Genomic DNA, 7,755 nt, shown 5'->3' on the forward strand with positions numbered 1-7,755 from the left:
TTTTCTTTGACTTGTATTGCATTGCAGACAGTATGAACCCAAGCTATTGCATGGTTTGTCTGGTCAACTTGTTAGGCTTTGATCTGTCTGTACCGAAGGAGGTTAAATTGACAAAGTATAATCTAGGAATGTAGAGCTCTGCTGCCTAAGAGATTCTGCCTCACGGATCAATCCAGGAGGAAAGAGTCACTGACATAAACACAGCTGTTCAGAGATGTTTCTCAGTTTATTGTAGAACAAACATGAGTGTGTGTAATTAATATTATATATCTCATTATCTCTAGACGCTTTATCCTGTTCTACAGGGTCGCAGGCAAGCTGGAGCCTATCCCAGCTGACTATGGGAGAGAGGCGGGGTACACCCTGGACAAGTCGTCAGGTCATCGCAGGGTTGACACATAGACACAGACAACCATTCACACTCACATTCACACCTACAGTCAATTTAGAGTCACCAGTTAGCCTAACCTGCATGTCTTTGGACTGTGGGAGAAACCGGAGCACCCAGAGGAAACCCACGCGGACACAGGGAGAGCATGCAAACTCCACACAGAAAGGCCCTCGCCGGCTGCTGGGCTCGAACCCAGGACCTTCTTGCTGTGAGGCGACTGTGCTAACCACTACATCACCATGCTGCCCTAACATATATTATTTTTTTCATACATTTTACATATGTAATTTATTTTCTGTACTTGAGTGTGAGCAACTGCGGATGTATTCAGTTTCCCCTCTGAATTAATAAACTATTTCGGATTCTGATTACTGTATGGATTCAAGCCGTGTGATGTCAGACATCATTCTGGAAAACTGGAGGAGAGACCTTCTATCATCCAACCATTATCCATAACTGCTTATCCTGTGCAGGGGCATGGGCAAGCTGGAGCCTATCCCAGCTGACTACGGGCAAGAAGCAGGGTAAACCCTGGACAAGTCATCAGATTTTAACTGTAGCAGGGCTGACACACAGAGACAAACAGCCATTCACACCTACAGTCAATTTAGAGCCACCAATTAGCCTAATCTGCATGTCTTTGGACTGTGGGGGAAACCGGAGCACCCGGAGGAAACCCACACAGACACGGGGAGAACATGCAGACTCCACACAGAAAGGCCCCTGTTGGCCACTGGGTTTGAACCCAGAACCTTCTTGCTGTGAGGCGACAGTGCTAACCACTACACCACTGTGCCGTCCTGATCTTCTATCAGTGAAAATGAAATTGAATATGTTTTTGACCTGAGAGCAAAACTTCACACACTGGGACGGTTAACACAAGAGAATTTCCTACAGGCAGAAAAACACCAATCCCGGCTGTATAATAGTGGTGCTCGGCTACAGGAATAACACAGAGAGATAAAGTACTCTTTTTACTTCTCATGTTGAGCTCTAAATTGCTTGCCAAGTGGCAAGGGCCCTTTGAGATCACACTGAGTCGGGGAAATTGACTATGAGGTGAGGCAAATAGATAGATGTGGAGCACAGCAGATACCACCCCAACCTGCTTAAACCATAGAAGAAGGTGGTCCTCATGGCTTTAGCGACGGTTGTGTAGGTGTATTATGTTTATGTGTATGTAGATTGGTGTTAAGTGATCAATCATTAATAATTCAATTGAATCAATCCCATTGAATCATTCAATTTGAGTCATTTAAATTGAATCAGTCTCATTGAATCGTTTAAATTGAATCATTTAAATTGAATCATACCATTAATTTTGGTGCTTAATAATAAATTACCAAACAGCCAGATTATGGTATATTCCAAATTATTATGGTCACTTACCAAGCTGCAGCTAATAGTATTCATATACACCTTAGAATTCTTTTGAGATTTGGGCGACTTCAAGAAATATCGGAACAGCAAACAAACACACACAGTTTCAATGATAATGGAATTTATTATAACAAAGATAAAATTGAATAACAGCAGATGAAATCTTCAGCAAACAGTGTGTGTGTGTGAGTGTGTGTGTGAGTGAGTGTGTGTAGACAAAAAATTAGCTTTGTATGCTAATTAGACAAAGGAAGGCTAGCTAGCATGTGCTTGTGTGTGTAAGCAAAAGATTAGCTTTGTGTGCTAACTAGACAAAGGAAGGCTAACTAACGTGCTTTTGAGGCCTAGTGGCCACGTGGTTGTGTGTGAGCGTGTGTGTATGTGTGATAACAAAAATTAAATGCTAACAATTAAAATACATTCAAATGGTCATCCGTGATATATGTGGATTTGAATGTGGGCACGGGGGAGTGCGCTATAAAGGTTGAATTGAATCAGGACTTAGAATATTATCTAAAGTTGAGACAAAAGACCTCGTGATAAAGAACAAAGGGGGGGGGGTCACCACGTGTTTCCTTACAGAACAAAGAGAGTTAGCTTTGGTTTGCTAGCTAAAGTGTGTGTGAGGCCTAGTGTGTGTGTGACCACGTGTTGAAGCCTGGTCCCTGGAGACAAAAGGCTTCCCTAGACAGCTAACCCACTAGCGTTATAGTATTATTAAATCCCCTGAAATCTTGATGAGGTCGATATATGTATAAGAATGAAATTAGAGTGTTAGAGAGGGAAAAGAGGCATGCACAACCTATCTATTAAACAATTGAGAGATTAAATCAAAATCGAACAATCATACAGTGTACACATTTAAACCATTCCTGAGTTTAAAATTCACACTACTTCAATAAAGCAAAATTCCTGAGACTAGCTTTATTACTATGCCCAAAAGAATGCCAAGTCTTACTTCCGTATTTCGCCCTTCTGCAGAGGGCCGAGAATTTTTGGAGAAGGTGACTTTCACAGGAGCTCCTGAGAAGAAAATCTGTGGAAAACAGAGAATTCTTGGAGAAACTTCGTAGCTCGTGGGAAGAAAATCTCTGTAGAAACAAGGTGCACAGCTTTGTTGAAGAGGTCCAGCCGCTTCTTTGTCTTCAGACTAAAAACCACTTGGGCTGCAGTTTTGTACGTGCTGATGAGGAACAGATGAAACCGGTTATATTCAAGTTGAGTCAAAATCGCGCGATTCTCGAGTCTACCGTGGCCAAAGGTAAGTAAAAGAAACAGCGCGAAACTCTGATTCTAGACAAAAAGACGTTTTTATCTAGTTTGCTCGGCTGAGCGGATCTCTCTGTGTCCAGACGGCTTGAAGTCCAGACGGAAAAGAGGAAGAAGGAAGCGTTGTTCAGTTGCTTATAGAATTGTAGAGGAAGTGACGTAGATGACCCCACCCATGCGTGACGTAGGTCAACGCGGAAGTTGGCTGGGAGTTGTAGTCCTCAGACAGACTGTGTATTGTACCTACAGTTGTTATGGAGAGGGAGGAGCTGGGACCAGAGATAAATTTGAGAAAAATGGCAGTTCAATCTACCCGAGTCCCTCGTGGAGACCACCTTTCGACATACAAAATTGCAGGTGAAATTCTCTATGTTCTCACCTCTTCCCAGTCCCACTCACCTCTTAGAACATTATACTGAAATGCCCCCAGGGGTGGTGGTGTGCAGCCACCCCATTGAAAAATGTGCTTTGGGATGAACTCAAAGCTATGTTTGACATGTGAGTTATTGAGGAGTTGCACAGTAGGTGAGTGTAGTAGCCTGTAGAGCAGCCTTTTTCTTATTTGGGGTTGTAATAACCACAAATGTAGCAGCTAAAATGTGTTCTGCTTTCAATGAATGATTGTTCATTCACAATATTTTAGCAAACAGTGCAGCCTGAACAGATGAGTTTAATCAGGTTGAAACTGGTGACAAGTCAGCTGAAGTAAGTGGAAACGTTTAGTCGGAGGATTAATTACACAGAGAAACCTGTAACCTGTAACCGATTACAGGCCAACACCCCCACCGTGTGAGTACAGCACAGACTTCCTAAACTCACTTAACACCTTCTTCAGCTGGTTTGAAGAAAACACCATTACCACACCAACAAAAGCCCCTCACTGCTCAGACAATGTAACGCTTCGCCTGGACCCTGCTGACGTGCGGAGGACCCTTCAAAAGGTGAACCCTAGGAAAGCTGCTGGTCCTGACAATATACCTGGGCGTGTGCTCAGAGACTGTGCTGACTCACTTACAGATGCTCTCACAGATATCTTCAACACCTCTCTGAGCCAAGCCATCATACCAGCATGCTTCAAAGCCACCACCATCATACCGCTACCTAAGAAATCCCCAGCCACAACACTGAACGACTACTGGCCCATAGCACTCACTCTGTGGCAGCGGGGGCATGGTCAAGCATCTGTCTGTGAATGGAGGGTGGAGTCAGGGAAGGTAAGTGGCAGAATCACTGCATCTGACTCCACCCTCCATTCACAGACTGATGCTTGACCACGCCCCTGCTGCCACACACTCCCATCATGATGAAGTGCTTTGAAAGGCTGGTCAAGGCCCATATAACATCCAGCCTACCCACCACATTTGACCCATTCCAGTTTGCATACCGTCCCAAACGCTCCACTGTTGACGCCATGGCAACAGCACTTCACATCAGCCTGGCTCATCTGGAAAACAAAAACAGTTACGTGCAGATGCTGTTCATCGACTTCAGCTCCGCCTTCAACACAGTCATCCAACAACACCTGGTGAATAAACTCAGTGCTATAGGCATCAGCACCCCGCTATGCAACTGGCTACTGGACTTTCTCACCAACAGACCACAGATAGTAAGAGTTGGCAAAAACTCCTCAGAGACCGCCATCATGAACACTGGGGTCCCCCAGGGATGTGTGCTGAGTCCTCTGCTGTTCACACTGATGACCCATGACTGTTGTGCCAGACACAACTCGAACCACATTATCAAGTTTGCAGATGACACAACAGTGGTGGACCTCATCAGCAACGACGACGACTCAGCCTACCAACTCATCAACTGGTGTGACATCAACAATCTACACCTTAATGCCAATAAAACAAAGGAAATAACTGTGGACTTCAGGAAAAATCACGTCACACACACCCCTCACCATCAATGGCAGTGCTGTGGAATCAGTGAAAAGCACCAAGTTCCTGGGGGTGCACATCACAGATGACCTGACATGGATAACTAACACTACCTCCCTTGTCAAGAAAGCACAGCAACGCCTCCACTTCCTACGCAGGATGAGGAGAGCCGACCTCCCCCCTTCTGCACTCACCACCTTCTACAGGGGTGCCATTGAGAGCATCCTCACCAGCAGTCTCTCAGTCTGGTACGGCAGCTGCCCTGTTGCTGACCAGAAGGCCCTACAGAGGGTGGTGAGGACAGCAGAGAAGATCACCAGATCAGCCCAACCATCCATCCAGGACCTATATCCATCACGCTGCCACAAAAGAGCCATCAACATCAAAGACCCCACCCACCCTGCACACGAACTGTTTACCCTCCTACCATCTGGCAAGCGCTACAGCAGCATGCGTTGCAGGACTACCAGACTCAGCCACAGCTTTTTCCCACAGGCCATCAGACTGCTCAACTCACTCATGAAAACTCCAAGAACATAACCCCCCCACACACAAAAGACCAGCAAACTGTCAAAACAGTAAACTCAATGTCTACACAATGCTCTTTATATGCACATATGCCAATATTCTTTTTTGCACAAGAACATACAAGTTTACAATACTTATTTATCTCCATGCTGCTATTCTGCACTTTACCATACTGCACCTTGCAGGGCTCAAAATTCGCGGTGGTCCGGTCGCCCGAGGCGACTTCATTTGTCATTTGGCGAGTAATTCCTGTCACTAGCCAGCCTGGCTGGCTAGTTGGAAATAAAAAAATATACCGTATATGAAGTGAAGATTCAGACACACTGTCAACTAAAGCCGCCACATATTAAGCACGTGTCGTGTCTGTGTTAATCGATGTGTTTATCGGCAGGACAGAAAATACCGAAGAATTCCGAATCATATCGTGTACGAGTCAGGATATCGGTTTTTTCACTAATGCGCATGCATATAACGCATCTAGTTGAATATCGCGGTAATCACGTGTAGTATTGGACCAGGTGGGTGGAGCACAGAAGCACGGCAGGCCAGAACTGAGTTCTCAATGAACAGAACAGAACAGAAACACTTTTATTGCCAGGTATGTGGACACACACGAGGAATTTGACTCCGGTTTCACTTAGCTTTCATAGTACAAAAACAGATAAAAAGCGTATGCACAAAACAAACAACCAACCCCCCCCCCAAAAAAGGTGCAAAAAGTGCATTGTGCAAACTAATCCAGGTAAGTCAAGTATGAAATAGATAAATAAATATAAAGTATACAGTGTGCACAGAATGACGGTATGAGTGTGCAGATATTTTACAAGTGATATTACTGATATATGAATCTGGATTTTAGCTGTTCATCACAGAAAGGATTTTCCCTTTTGGTGCAATATGGTGCATAGTGCAAAGATGAAATAGTAAATATAAATAAGTATAAATATAAGTAACAGTGAGCACAGAATGACAGTATGAGTGTGCAGATATTTTGCAAGTGATATTACTGATACATGAATCCAGATTTTAGCTATTCATCACAGAGACAGCCTGAGGGAAGAAACTTTTCTTGTGTCTGGTTGTTTTTGCATACAGTGATCTATATCACCTCCCTGAGGGGAGAAGTTTAAACAGTTTGTGACCAGGGTGTGATGGGTCCGCAGAGATGTTACCTGCCCGTTTCCTGACTCTGGACAGGTACAGGTCTTGGATGGAGGGCAGGTTGACACCAATAATTTTCTCTGCAGACCTTATTGTCCGTTGCAGTCTGTTCTTCTCCTGTTTGGTGACCAATCCAAACCAAACAGTGATGGAAGAGCAAAGAACAGACTGAATGATGGCAAAGTAGAATTGTGTCAGCAGCTCCTTAGGCAGGTTGAGCTTCCTGAGCTGGTGCAGAAAGTACAACCTCTGCTGAGGCTTTTTGATGATAGTGACTGTGTTGGTCTCCCACTTCAAGTCCCGAGAGATTGTGGAACCCAGAAACCTGAAGCTTTCAACAGCAGTCACAATGGTGATGGTGATGGTGATGGGCAGCAGAGTGTGTGTGTGTGTGGGGGGGCTCCTCCTAAAGTCCACTGTCATCTCCACAGTTTTGAGCGTGTTCAGCTCCAGATTGTCCTGACCGCACCAACAGACCAGCCGTTCAACCTCCCGTCTGTATGCAGACTCGTCACCGTCTTGGATGAGGCCGATGACCGTTGTATCGTCAGCAAATTTTAGGAGTTTAACAGACGGGTCTCTTGAGGTGCAGTCGTTGGTATAAAGAGAGAAAAGCAGTGGGGAGACCACACACCCTTGGGGGGCGCTAGTGCTGATAGTCCATAACCCATATTTATTGCATCATCCACTGACCTGTTTGCCCGGTAGGTAAACTGCAGGGGGTCCAGCAGGGGGTCTGTGATGTCCTTCAGGTATGACAACACCAGTCTCTCGAAGGACTTCATGACTACAGATGTGAGGGCAACAGGCCTGTAGTCATTCAGTCCTGTGATATTGGTTTTCTTAGGAACCGGGATTATTGTGGAGCGTTTGAAGCATGAGGGGACTTCACACAGCTCCAGGGATCTATTAAAGATCTGGGTGAAGATGGGAGCCAGCTGGTCAGCACAGACCTTCAGACAAGAGGGTGACACACCATCTGGGCCAGGTGCCTTCCTGATCTTCTGTCTGCGGAAAAGCTGACAGACATCCTCTTCACAGATCTTGAGTGCTGGTGGGGGGTCAGAGGCGGGGGGTGGCAGAATGGTAGGGGGTGTAAATGGGTCTTTAATGACTGAAGGGGGGAGAGGTGTGAATGTGTCG

This window comes from Neoarius graeffei, chromosome 28 (genome assembly GCF_027579695.1).
Source record: "Neoarius graeffei isolate fNeoGra1 chromosome 28, fNeoGra1.pri, whole genome shotgun sequence".
NCBI classification, from domain to species: Eukaryota; Metazoa; Chordata; class Actinopteri; order Siluriformes; family Ariidae; genus Neoarius; species Neoarius graeffei.